Genomic DNA, 14,496 nt, shown 5'->3' with positions numbered 1-14,496 from the left:
CTATTTTACAAAGTATTTTAATAATTTTTTAAGGTTTCCATGACTTTCTTTACGTAGCTGTTGAAATGGAATATTTTTTTAAAACGGTAGAAGCTAGCTCCTTAAATTCCTCTTTAATTTTAAGACGTCGAAGAATTCTAATTTGATTCACAAAAAACTTGTTGGTTTAGTCCATTTGAAGATACAGAAAACTCGCTGGAAAACTCCCCAATGTCGGTGGCATTTTTCTCCGTACAGTGCTGCTGCTTCCGGTGAGCACGCCTCGCTTATCAGCGCATTTTCAGTTGTTCCCTGCTGGGTGGTGACCCCAACTCGCAAGCATTTTCCACCCAGCCACCCGTCCAGCCACCCACATTTTCCCCTCGAGCCTCGCTGCTTGTTTGCCTGTTTTGCATGTCAGGCGCTTGTTTGTTTTTTGCTCCTGCTTTCTTCGTTTTGTGCTTCCTTCCGTTTTCAATTTCTTTCTACATGTTCACGTCGTCGGTGGCCCCTCGTCCTGGATTTTCTTATTTTATTTTTGCATATTTTGAGCTGCCATCCGAATGACATTTCTGCTGGCTCATGCCTTCGACGTGAGGAGTCGCATCACAAACTGCATCTGTCTTTTGTGAAAGTTGTGCTCTGTGTGCCAAGGACTTTGCTTCGAATTAATTTCTTGGCCTATGATCTCTCCCCCGAGTCGGGGTCACCCGCCTTCAATTTGCGACATTAGGCCGGGCTGGGAAGTATGCAGCCACTAATTGTCTTCGATATTTGTGTGCCACAACCATTTAATTGAAATCTAATTTAATTTATGGCTCCCGAAGCACAAACATCACAAATATTTGCCCGTGGGTGGGCGAGCTTTAATTGGAATGCCTGTGTCGGGCATCCAGAGTCAACTTTAACGCATGACCTGTCAGATCAAAGTCGCTGGTCCGGCAGTAATTCATAATAATACGAGGGACCGAGACGAGGCGTGTATACATTAAATACAATAATTCATCGATTTTTCATGCGAGCATAATTTCCACACGCGTCCGCAAAGTTCGAGTAATAATGGAATCGGGATGGAGACTGGAAGATTGAGGATGGAGATGGAGCTGACTTCCGCTTTGTTTGCCTCCGATGTCAATAAAAATATGTGGAGCAGGCTGTCCGGCCAGGCCAACTTCATAATCATCGGCGAATCAAAGATGAGTGCGTGACCGTAGCAAAAGTTGTGATTCGAATTATGACTCTGCACTGGGAAGAATTAAGGGAACTGACTCTTAATTATTCCTAAACAGTCTTTCATACAATAAATGTTTTTTTGATACGAATCTCCTCTGAGAAATTAGTAATAGAAATTGAAAATATATTATCTTATACCTTAAAGTATGCTTCACTTCGAAATAAATAGATAGGTTTTCCGTATTCACAGTTTACTGTTGCATACTTCTAGGCACCTTCATAAATGATATTAAGCCCGAAGTGATTGGTATTCCTTCCTCAAACCTGTAAAAGCCCTGTTAATTGCACATAAGTCCCGTGATTATTCCTAGTGTACCAAAGTAATAACAATATCTATCACGCTGCCATCTCTGAGGCTTACGGCTGAGTGATTGACAAAACCACAGGGGGCAGGAGGACATCCAGGACATCGTCCTAATGGCCCATTGACAATTATGGCGCTACTAAATCTTGGCCAGCAGGGACACGGCTAGTAAAGGCCAAGAAAGCCGAGGGAGGAGGGAGGGAAACCGAGTCAGAGTCCAAGTAAACATGGCCCATGTCATAAGCACGAGACCCCGATGACTCCGACTCCGGTTGGGATCGCCTTTGTTTATCTTGGCGGGGGGGTTGGAGAAGGACCTACGGGGATTCCATGGGGATGTGGTTCGGAGCACAGGGGATTGGGGCTCGGCTCAGGGGCTTGCATATTATTCAATTAAAATCGCACAGCCATTAAGCTTGTACGGACAACTGTCAGCAACACGCACGCAATCAATGTCAACACGCACACACTGCCAGACTCACACACACTCCTGCAGCTGCTGAATGGCAAAGGAAACAGGCACACACACTTGTGCAGGCGAGAGAGTTTGGTGGGAGTACGTTAATAGAACTTAGACTCGCATAAATGTCAGCTACAAGATTTGATAGCCCCGGGTTAAAACTAAGTCCTTGCATATGCGTGTCTGAAGAGCTGGCTGTTCAAGTGCGCCTGTGTGGGTGAGTGTTGGGGTGTGTGTGTGTGGCAGAGGGTGAAAGCCCCTCTCTCTGTGTGCGAGTGTTTGCGCCCAAAAGCAAGCTGCAAAAATTGGACAAGATGGGCCTGATTTAAATTTATGTGCTACAGTGAACAGTGCTTAAAATGGTACTTTGTTTTTAGAATGCGCGGTATTCTTGATTTTTAAGTAGATAAAAGAGCATCCTTACGAATTATAAGGGAAATAATACATTTGTGGTGATAAATTGTACGTTAAATGTATTATGCTGTTTTTATTCTACTGAAATTGGGAGATTTTATCAAAGAAGATATTCCAACATAAGCCTTAATAGATTAGAAAATTACAACCTAATTTTCTCTCTTATCTGAATTTCCTATAAAGTTACTAGTGTTGCTATTAATTACGCTATTCCTTTTCAAGATGCCTTTACCTTCCAGAGTTTTCTGTACCATGTTTTTCTTAGCATCCCAGCAAATTAAGACGGAACAGCGAACACCTTCACACGTCACTTGCGAAAAAGAGTTTAAGAGCTTGGGACTACTGAGAATTTCTGCCTCATCTGGCAACTCGACCTCATAGCCACATAGGGGAAAACTTTTTCGTCTGCTCCGTGCCACGAAAGTTACGAAAATGCCGAGCTCTTCTTGAGCAAAACAACATGGGAAAGCGAAAGGAAAAGAAAACTGTTGGCCCCCAATGAACTTTGGCATGGGCAAGAGAATGGGGAAATGGGAACGAGACCTGCTGTCAGTGGCGTTAAGTGGCGCCCAACCAAGACGCAGCATCAGCAGTTGCCACGCCCCCTTAAAAACCCCATCCCCCCAAGGATGCCCACCCCGTGGCCTGCTGGGTACCAGATAGCAAGCCGAGAATAAGGAAATATATAGAAATCGAAGGAGGGAAGGGTGTACGAAAGCTACACAGGGAGAAATGTTTAGGATTTAAAACAATATTTTTAATTGCTAAGTTACTACACATAATAAAAAGTTAAGCATCAAGATTTCAAGATAAACTAACAAGATTTAATGACAGAGTGATAATTCTTCTAAATTTAAAACACTTTCTTAAGATATAAAGCTCTAAAAACTGCATTGGAAAACCACATCTTATGGTAATGGATATTTCCCCGTGCAGTCCTCCAATGTAGCCTTATTTTTACGGCTATCGTTTCAATTTTTATGGCTTAAGTTGTTGTAAATTTAGTTGGGAGTAGAGTTCAGCTATATCATCTGGCAGTCGCGTCCCCTCGAGGCATCGAGTTTTCCGGGGAATCGATACTCTGCGGCAGCAACTGGGGCTGCGTGTCCGTCCGCCGTTCTATTAGCCGTCAAGCGGAAAATTTAATACTGTTTATTTACACAATTTTCCAGTTAGCCAGCGCAGCGTTTTGTACCGACTTTGGTCGCGTTTTAGGTTACGTAATGGTTTAGCAATGGGGTTTCTTCCCTAGTTTTCCGTTCTGTCTTTAAGTTGGCTCTCCTTTTCAGCGGTTGTGGTGGCTACAACCAACACACTTTCGCCTCACCTGGTTCCATTCACACTTTGTGTGGAAAATACGAGTTAACAGTACATTTGCTTTAGTATTTATGCGCTGATAAACACGGAAGACAGCCCCCGACACGCCCCCATCCAGGACCCTTAACCCCGCACTGTGTCCGGGGGTCTGTCCCGTGCGTTCAGGCTCGCCGTATGTTATTTAATTTGGCCCGGCCAACACCTGCAAGTGTTGGCACAACACTCGAACAACCTGCTTAACCCCAGCTGATGTGCGAATCTTATTTGTGTCCTAGTTTAGGGCATCTGAAAGGGTCAGTAAAGTGATCTAAAATAACTGCCAAACGTGGAATACATTAACCCCAGAAAGCATAATGGGTCAATTCAAGTTTACTATCGATAGGAACAAGAAAGGTTATTAATATTGATGGCAACACAGTGGTAAATGCCCACAAAGTTCATTCATCGATTGTTAGGACAATGATAATGTCTTTAAATAGAGTGAATTAATTAAGCAAAGATAAACGAAAATAGAAGAAGAAATGCGGCCTGTCAGAAAATGCTGATATCATAATTTGTAGGCCCGTGAGTTTTTTAAGATATCTTTGAAGCTTAATTAAGTCATTAAGACAACTGTTTTTTATCAAAGCTGCCAGGAAGGTCTGTAAATATTCCGACATCAGTTGGTTAAATAACTATAAAAAGTTGTAAAGTCACTATGTTCTTTATATTTGGTAATTAAGCTTGCTGAATAATGCTGGCTTGCATTAGTTTTCACCTTTCCCTAGTAGTTAGTACATGCATTCGCTTAAACCTTCTACCTCTTCCCTTCAACCCATTCAAAATTCTTGGATTCCATGGCATTTAAAGATAATACGCTTAAGCTTTTAATGGGTTAAAGTTGGCTCCTTAATTGCGATGCTCCGAAAGTATCGCTCAATCTTTATTGGGCTCCCATTTATTTATTATCGCCTTTCGTTTTCAGTACATTTATTCGAACAAATTTTGTCTGCTGTGGCAGCCGGGGCATAAATAATAAAAGGACTCCGGATCCGGGGCCCCAGCGATTTCCATGTGCACGGCGGCGAATGCAAATCCGGAGTGGAAAAAGGGAACTGAAAACAGGAAAGAAAAGGGAAACTAAACTGAATGTGGAGTGGAGGTGGAGGTGGGGAATTTATGCAAAATCACGTATGCCAGGGCATAAAAAATAAAGCACGAAATTCTATAAATAATGCAACAGCCGAAATGCAATGCAATTGTAGAGGCAGATACATATATGGGGAGTCGTTTGGGAGGGGGTCCTGAAATAAACATTGCAGAGTCAGGTGACTAGGCAAACACATCCCGAATCAACCATGTCAAACACGACCCTCTGACCCACTTTTGCAGCCCGGTGTTAATCTTTTTTATGTGCAGTACCATCCCGGGTCGCCGAGATTCAATACAAGATACTTCTTGAAAGGCCCTGGGCCTCCGGGCCCTTCAATTTTATTCAGCATTTCGGGCTGTCATTTTGGGCCTGAGTGGCACTTCGTGTTTGCCCTTATTGGGTTCATCAAATGGCCGACAGCAGCAGTCAGCATATGTGGGATATGGGTTAGGGATAGGGATTCGGTATTCGGGATAGTTGCCATAGATACTCCGGGTGATGTTTGCCACTTTCTAATAATCCAATGATTGAACCCCACTCTTTTCTCCCTTCCCTCTCTTTGCAGATTGAACGATTGAACGTTTTGAACGAGGTGAGTCCGTGAATTTGACTATGGAGCCATTTGGGACTTGGATTCCGCTCGAGCGAAGCGGCAGAAAAATTTGACTCTAGATTAGGCCATAAAAAAACGCATTAAGCTGTCTGGAAGAGATAACTTCATATGAATTTATTGACATTTCGGTCAGTTGGACTGCCCACTTGTTTGCCCCAAAACATTTCTCTCCTTGCGAAGGGCGAAGCCCCGCTCCTTTGTGCCCAACTGAGCATGAAAAGGCCAACATCCGTTGCGGCTAATGTGCCTGTGGCCAGGACATGGAAAAAGTGGCAGTCGAGGGTCCTTTGTGTGAATGCGGCGACTAAGAAATACATAAATAAATTAGTTACGTGCCTGGCCGAGGTCCTTTTGTTATCAACTGTCCGAATATGAGATAGAAATATGTTTACCTGCAATATTTGTACACCTTGATGGACAAATTCGATGAATTTAGTTGCTTTTGGGTGAGTGAGAAGCAATTCAACTTATTTATTTTGCGGAAATACATTTTGTGGATTTCATTACTGGCCTTGAAGTGCTTTTGGCCACCTTTTCGAGTCCAAATTCAATTTACTTTGTTAAATCTATGATTTATATAAACTAACTTCTTGGAATAATAATCTATGTAAAATTAATATTTATAATACATTTTCGGTTATTCTTAGTATTTAATGTATCGTTTCTTTATTTGTTTTTAATTTATTTAAATTAAAACCCAAGTTGGCATATCAGATTTAAGGAAAATATCTAGTAAAGGTTGTGATTGAGTGACTTAATTTAAATTTCCTTACATTACTCTTGCCAAAAAATGTATAAATATATTTTCTCCGAATTCACAAAAGAAAATTTGTCAAAGGAAACCAAACTTGACTGGAATATTTTTAATTAAGTCTTAGCTCTTGCTGGTCTGAGTGTGCTAACCAAATTCCTGTTACACCTTGCTGGATAAATTTGATGAGTCTAGATGGGACAAAAACATATGGTTTTGGTTATGCTCGGCAGTGATATATGAAGGGATTTTTCACCGTCGTTGGCCAAGTTTAAATCACGAGGTGGACAGCGCTTAACTCTGTGGTTGCGCTTCATAAATTTGTTTATTCATTTGTTTTTTTTTGCAGTCCCTGTCCGGCTTCGCTTTGCTGTGGTCCCGCTGTTTTCAGCACTTTTTGTATATATTTTTGCCATTTTATTTCGTTTTTTCTGCTTTTGTCTGTTGGTCAATTATTCAGACCGAAACGCTTGTGGTCAGCACAGTGTGTGCATAAAGGCAGCAGAATGGCTAGGTGGGGCCGGGAAGTAGGGCATTTAAATGGCTTAAAGGGGTCTAAAATATCAGAGGCGGAAGGCGGGGAAAACAGGAAAAGCGGGGAAAAGGGAACCCAACGAGACGTGTGACTGTTGACGGGCTTGTGTAAATTGCATAAACTTGGTAAATGTGCAAAAAGTGTTGCTCGCTTTTGTGCTACAGCCCGGCAAGGACCTTCAGTCAACAGGTGGAGCGTGGCACGGGGAAAGGACAGGTGTGCCACCCCACCGCCTAGCAGTCAGTTCATTATGTGGCCGGCACTGTGTGTTTACCTAGGACCTCTCCTCAGCCCTCGGCTGTTTACAGTGGTGTCAGTCATTGGGTTGGTCACTCGACTGCAGCTCCAAGTCCTTGGGCACACTGCTCGCATCCTGTGACCACATCCTGTCGTCGGCACGCTGCTCGAATGTCCGTCCCTGCACTTACAGGTCGAACAAGTGACGAGAGAACGCCTTCTTCGGACTCATTGTTTGGGCATGTGCACTAGTACAAAATACTGAAAACTTAATTTGGGCTTAAGAAGGGTTCGGTTGAATATACATTATCTCTTAAGTGACAACCTTTCAAAAAAATATTATTAGGGCATTACTAGGTTCGTGTTTAAAAGTATGCTACGATGAAGTTTTAGTCCGCCATCATGTAGAATCCGAGAGTACTGAATTGTATTGCACACTTTTCGTCCTTTTTAATGAGATTTCAAGTCTCCTAAGATATCTTTTTAAAGATCTGAAATAAATATGTTAATGGCTCGGATATTATTTAAATCATATATATGTGACCTTCACAACTTTTCCCCTCAGTGCAGCAGTCATATGACTTCGGCCAGAACCAACGGCATTATAACGCCAGGACGAGAAGCCGAGGAGTTGCTCCTTGCCAAGGAAGGACGAACAAAGAGCTCTTTTGCCGTGTGCCTCGGCTGGGAGGATGTGTGTCCTTGTTGGGGCACAAGAAATCAAGCGTAATGAAGCCCCAGACGAGCGACAGACAAAGGTTTGCTTTGCTCTCGCCCAGCCCATTCAAAATTCAACGAAATGATAATAGATAAGCCGCTTGACACTAACACGCTTACGCACTCAAGGAGTGTGTTCCGAGTTGGCCCAAAAGCTGTGCAAAAAGAGCAGCCTTTTCCATTTTCACCTTTCAGATTTTCAGTTTCCCTGCGAAAACATTGGCCAATTAGAGCGGAAACAGGCTACCGGATTAGCTGCGAATTAGTTATTGTAATTGAACGTTACAAGGCAGTTGTTAATGGGCCAGCAGGTCGTTGTCCCCAGAGGAATGCCAGAGAAATAGCCAAGAAACACTCGAGAGACACCAGGTGGCTGGAGGTTTTTAAATGGTATTATGCATTCTGGGCAACTTTTAAGTGGTCAAGTTTTAAGTGGGCCCCGCCAAAAGTTTGCTGAATTCGCTGGAAACGCCAAGGAAAAGCAATCTGGGAGAACGACAGCTTAGGCAATACTTTCAGGAGAACTTTTCGACGTTTCTCCCTTTTTGCCAGCTAGTCCATTACCCATTTAATGACAAAGTTGTTTACTTTTTGTCCACATAAATTACATACGTGTACCATTAGGGGGAAAAACTACGGGCAGCTGGTTTGTATCGGCAATAACAATGAAAATCATAAGCTAATTGCCATAAAAGAGGAAATTTTTAAGGGAACGTCAAAGGCAAGACACGAAAATCGCTGCAGGAAATGATGTGACGTGAGGCTTTTGTTTTGTTTGTTTGTTGGTTTTCGTTTTTTCCCTTCCAGTTTGCCCTTTGCTGTCCAAAGCAGCAATAATAACAATATAACGAAATGGTTCCCAGGGTCAGGGGTTGGGATCGAGTTAAGCTTTGTTGTTTTGGCCACAGCAACATCATTGAAATTGACTTCATTATTATTTTATAGTCTTGGCCTTAAGTTTTGCCAGCTCTGCTTTTTATGGCTTTTTATCAAATCTTACATTGTGGTGCTCAAGGCACGTTTTACACTGATGGTCGTAGTCGTTGTGTTCATCTCCTCGTTCTCTGACTTATTAAAATCCAGCCCCGGGTCCTGGTCTCTATATATGCACGGGATATAGGAGGATATATAAGCTGGGCTCCGCAGCCCCGGGCAGAACTGATATAATGCATTTTGCAGTAGTCCTTGTCTTGAGCACAAAAGCCAAGAGAACTAAGTGGAGGCACCATTAGCAGAACAGTAGAACAGTGCAAAGTGGAGCCATTACAGGCGACTTTGGTTACAAACGGAATTCCCTGTCTGTACTGGCCTTTAATTCACTTCAAGAAGCCTCTCTAAAATAAGGGAAATAAAGTAATATGATTTGGTTTTAATTACGGAGTTTTTGAAAAGATTAAGGATATGTAGAAGTTAAACAATAACTGAGACAATGTTTTTAAATAGTTAATGAAGGTGTCTGAAAGTATGCTACATAATAATTATAATCCCAAAATAATTCTCTATTTATACTGCATACTTTAAGGATATGTAGAAGTTGAACCATAACTGAGACAGTGTTTTTAAATAGTTAATGAAGGTGTCTGAAAGTATGCTACAATATAATTATAATCCCAAAATGGTTCTCTATTTATACTGCATACTTTAAGGCACCATTAAAAGTAAATTCAGAACCCCTTGTAAGGATTTATTAAGTTTAACAGTATATCTATCTAATATATACGTTTTAATTTTAGTGGTGACTTTAATCCGCGAATCGTGCTTAAAACGCATTAAATGGAGTTTCCTTATACCCTTTAATTATATTTTAAGCCGGCTTAACCCCTTGGCACCTCAGCTCCACGGTGGCCACTCCGTTTTCGTCATTACTCCTTTGGCTTTTCCATTTTCCGAGTGTCACTTGCCATTTGCCAGTCACTTATGTGCTCCTCTCATTTGCACGTTTGCCACTATTTCGCTTTCATGTTTTCCTCCAGCCATTATGTAAATTTTTTATCGTCATTTTGGTGTGCAGCATTTTAGTTTTCATGTGTGAGTAGACAGCTTAAGTCGAATGCCTTTCACTTCCGCCCCTTCACCCGCCTCTCTGCTTTCTCCACTTTCCACTTTCCTTTGTCTTTGTTTGTTTATGAGCATTAGCGCACACCCACTTGCACATGAGCACTCTCGGCGGGTTTTTTGTTTTTTTGGGTCACTTTCAAAGCTCTTGGCGTTTTTCAAGTGGTTTTAGCGCACACTCGAAATAATTTCGTGTGTGGAATTTACTGCCGGCGCGGCGCTATCAATGCGATTAAAAAACAATTACACTTGTGACACTAATGGCGCGGGCACACATTCGCGGTACCATTTTCCATAGGTATATTTTCCGCACGAATATTTGCCTTTTATATAGTTTTTATATTTATTTCACCGAGGAGCCGGGCACACAAAAAACAGAGACTGTCTGTTTGTGGCATCTGCGAAAAAAGCGCTCGATTTGTTTACACGCCACTGGCTGCTGGCCGGATAACCACATCAAAAATAAACAACAAATTCAAAATTGATTTTCCAAAATCAAAATAAACAGAAATCGCAGTTCTCTGGCTTTCATTTCGGGAGTTTTTATTGCTGTTTTCGATGTTGTTTTAAAGCTCTTTAAATTAATTGCCCGGTGAAAGTGGGAAATCGGGGGGATATGGAGGGCCTAATGGCGAGGGCTAATGGCTGGCCGACATCTTGTGGCATTATTAACATGATTGCCACGAGGACCTCCCGCCGTGCCCCTTTTCCGGGGGGAAAGCTTATCAATGAATCACCAAAGCATGTGATTGATGATTCGACATGTATAGTGTCGTTCCATTTCCATTTCCCGGCCAGCCCAACAACCGCCCATCCGAATGTGGCTTCTCTGACAAGGATTAGGTGCCCACGCAGCATCCGAGTAAATACCAGGAATCCCGGGGATTCTTCCTCGGGGGAATGACAGCTCACATATGCATATATTTGCCAAGTGCGTGTGTGTGTCGCTCTAAGACAGATTAAAAGTGAAGAGCCTGCGAAAAGTTTTCCTTCCCGTATCTGCACGGGCATACCCTTACCATCTGGAAATAACACTATGACTAGCATTAGGTAAATAAACATTTCCTGCTAATTTTAGCTGCATTAGCATAGATATGTGTAGGTTGACTCACTCTGAAAATTACCTCTAGATTTTCCCAGGTGAATTTCACTTTAAATGTAGGAATGGTTCACTTGCCTTAACTTATTTCAGTTTCGGAATTTGTCCATTTAACACTATTTTAACGTGTTATTATGTTTAAATCAGTTAAGCACTATTTAGTTTTAGTTCACCTAAGCTGCTAGGATACTAAATTATTAAACCTATTCACAGAGCTTTTTACAAATCGCGTGCAAGCAATTGGTTATTCAATTATTTAAAGTGTTTACCTCTTAAATAAGGGTAAGTTCAGGAAATGGCTTAATCATGACATCCATAATCAATGAATTATTGAAACATCACTCCCTAATTTGGTTAATACTGGTCAAGCAAATCAATTGTAGTTATTCTTAATATCTTGTTTGACATGCCCTTAATTATAGTTCAGTTCTGCCTCAAATTTTTTCGGCCCATAGCTATTTTAATCTCTGCTGTCAAGGGTTTCACCGACGAAGGGTATTAACCAGTCACCGATGCCCGTCTCCCAAAGAAATTCCCTTCTCAGTTCATTCTGTTTACCGACAGCAACCGCCATCATCATCAGCAGCTGTTTGGGCTTCCGCCATTTGCTCGTCGGCGGCTTCAAAAGCTTTGCCAGGCTTTTTTTCTTATAGCTGGTACTACAGTTGATTTTCTCATATACCTATATATACGGTTCCAGCCCCTCACGAATTTCTAGACCAAATGTTGACACATACGCGCGATTTTCTTTTAACAATTCATCAAATGCGCTAAGCGCGCACAAAAACTTTGACACTCGACGTTTTCGGTTTTCGGTGTTTGGCAAGGGGCATTGCGCCCCGTTGGCCCCCTGGTTTCCCCTTTTCCCCCGGAAAAAGCCATATCAATCATCGCCCAAAGTGCGTGGCTGTTGGACACCTTTTGCAGGTTTAAAATATTTATTTTGCCTTGCCGGGGAACCGTTGAAGGCTAAATACAATAACTCAAAGTGATTTGCCAGGTAGAAAGAGCCCGCCATTATTTGCATGTGGCCCCCCTCGTTTGCCTTTAAACATGCATTATTTATTTCCCAGGGCGCAATTTGTTTTCAGCAAAGTTCTGCAGACAATCGAGTGAGGAATGTGCAGTCGACGTTTGGCAATTAGTTGGGGCTCAGCGAAAATTCCAGCCACACTTAAAGGTGTTCGTTTGAAATTTCTGGAACATTTGCATAATCATCTGCCTGGTTTACTTTGCGCCAATAATCCAGGCTCATAGTCAACATTGCGCATACGCCACGTATGTTCACCGCAACATAAATATGGGCTTAACCCTATTTATTTGCTCTGCAGCTCTGTCATTTAATTAGTGTAAACAGTTTTTAGGCCCGTCCTTGCTGCTGGGTCAATAAGCTGATTTAAAATTAATTACCTATTAAATGCAAGGGCAGTTGGCATGTGTGTGCGCTTTGCAGCTAGGTGATTTATGTAAATTAATTAAATAAACACCTGTGGCCAGTGGCAGTCCGTGTGCGAGCATTTGTGCACCGAAGGGGCTGTTTTGGTCTTTTGGGTCCTTAGAACGATAGTTGTCTCGTGATGTGGTGCAATTTAACCCACTCCTAATTGCAGCGACCTGATTTATATCGAGTGTCAACTGGAGCAAGTCCATAAATTTTTGGAATCGCCTTGCGTGGTAGATTCGCATTCGAGGACCCCTCTACTGGCTTATTCCCGAACGATAAGTCCTGGGGGTCCTGCGAAGGCAGTCAAGTGTGCGCATGATTTATTTTCATTAAAAACTTCTTTTTGCGGCTGCTTAAGCAGGGAAACTTTTCGCGCCACTCACTTCATAAGGCGGAAAAGTGGAAAACTCAGCAGAAGAGCCGCGAAAATTTTAATCTGCACATTATCAAGCTGCGAAGCCCACACAATGAAGGCCTCTCTCGAAAGTGCAATCATTAATTTCCAGCTTAATTTTTGGGGCCTCGGCTTATAAGCAAGTGGAATGTGTAGTACAATCAGGAGAGCGCCTTTCGTTAAGCTTAAAAAATGGCTGCAAAATGTTGACCTCCGCCCATTTTGTAAAAAGCCCTCTGAAATCTAAATTCATTTGTTTGCCTGTCCCCCGGGAAATACGTGCGTGGAGTTGCACCATTGTAATGGCAGATTGCCATTCCATTGGCACGCGATCATTAGTCAAGGAGCAGGAACTGCAGCCCGACACTTGATGAAAGCAAAACGGAGTGGTTCCCGGGAAAGCACCCTGCGTCGAGGGGAAAATCAAGATACTGCACAGTATTCACAATTCAGCGGAGAAGTGCTCGGAAATACCGTCGATTTGTCTTCAATTTATCCGGGAACTTATTTCATTAATCTACTTGAAATATGGCATGTATAAAATAGAACAGGTAAATTTTAAAATTTAAAATAAAATATAAACCGGTTGGTAATAGTTTTGGGATGTTAATATTTTATGTAAAACAAGGTAGATAAGTTAATTCGAAATCGAAAAGTTCCTTATTTCAAATATGTAGAACATTATATACTTTAAAATAGTTAGGTAGTTTTTATAGGTTTTTATACACGTATTTAAAGTTATCAAAGTTTAATAATTCTCCTCTCTTTACACTAAGAATGGAATACACCCACTGCAAACTATAAACCCCAATCGATTGCCACTCCGTTAGTAGATTGAAATTGCTTTCTTATCGCCAGCCGAGGACAATGCAATTAGTAACTGATTTACCTGAGGTAAAAGTCTGAGCAACTTTGGTTTTTGTTTTCCGTTCGTCGGTATTCGTCGGTTTTCCCCCGGAGTTTTTCGTTTTTCCATTGCGTGAGCTGTCAGGGCGTTGGCAAATTAAAAGTTCTCATTTCTATTATTTGATTGCCGAGCCAAAGCGAGTTTTTTAAATAAATTAGTTTGCTGGAACTGTTACTGTCGCCTGCTAATTAGACATAGAAAAGTTGGACTTGTCCAGGTGTGTAAAAACCACAACTTTCCGTCCAATTGCGAAACTTTGAAGCCAGAAGCCCCTAAAATCTCCTCTTATTTTGCCATTGTTGCAAGTCCGGCTCTGGCCTTTTCTATACTTAGTGTATATATTCCCCCGATTGCGACATAATTATGTGGCGGCAATTTGCATTGCGCCCCCGACACAATAACCATAAAACGCCGTAACAATCGAGCCAAGAAGCGCCGCCAACGAAGGCAAACAAAGACCGAGTTCAACGGGGCAGCAGTTATTTCAACACCTTTATGGCGGTGTTCCTACATTTGTTAACCGCAACACACACACTGGGGGAAATTAGTAGTAAAAGGGAACTAGAACTTAACATTGCAAAAGTTAATAGTTATTCCAATATTATTATGTTTGGTTCTAGAAGTAGTAGTTTATCAAGTTGATTTATTTGTGAGGGAATTATACATAATTATAATAGAATTAATGGAATTAAATTTTCAAATTGTATTTCTGAATATTCTCCTGTTCCTTGTTTTTAGTCCGACTTAAACCTATTTTCCCAGTGCAAACTGCTGGCCACAAAGGGTCTGGCTTTAGTTCTGGCCGATGACCAGAGAAGGTGGCTCTGCGGCGTGGTATAGACCATGGTAGTACACTATGGATAGAACCCGTCGGCTGACATGCAAAACACACGGTGTTCGGGGCA

The 14,496-nt window shown here is 41.9% G+C and overlaps 1 protein-coding gene across 4 annotated transcripts in view; it reads left to right on the top strand.

Moving 5' to 3' along the window:
• Positions 1–14,496, top strand: part of 5-HT7 (5-hydroxytryptamine receptor 7) — a 54,844-nt gene that overhangs the window by 11,800 nt on the left and 28,548 nt on the right. For 2 of the 4 annotated variants that reach the window (XM_065866118.2, XM_036819693.3), the window contains exon 2: positions 5,405–5,431. The exons of the other annotated variants lie outside the window; for them this stretch is intronic. The gene's annotated coding sequence lies outside the window, so the exon portion shown is untranslated. The remainder of the gene's footprint in view (positions 1–5,404; positions 5,432–14,496) is intronic. 4 annotated transcript variants of the gene reach the window in all.

Source organism: Drosophila suzukii, chromosome 3 (genome assembly GCF_043229965.1).
Source record: "Drosophila suzukii chromosome 3, CBGP_Dsuzu_IsoJpt1.0, whole genome shotgun sequence".
Taxonomy (NCBI): Eukaryota; Metazoa; Arthropoda; class Insecta; order Diptera; family Drosophilidae; genus Drosophila; species Drosophila suzukii.
Note: the sequence above shows the minus strand (reverse complement) of the source record. Positions and strands in the feature narration are given on the sequence as shown.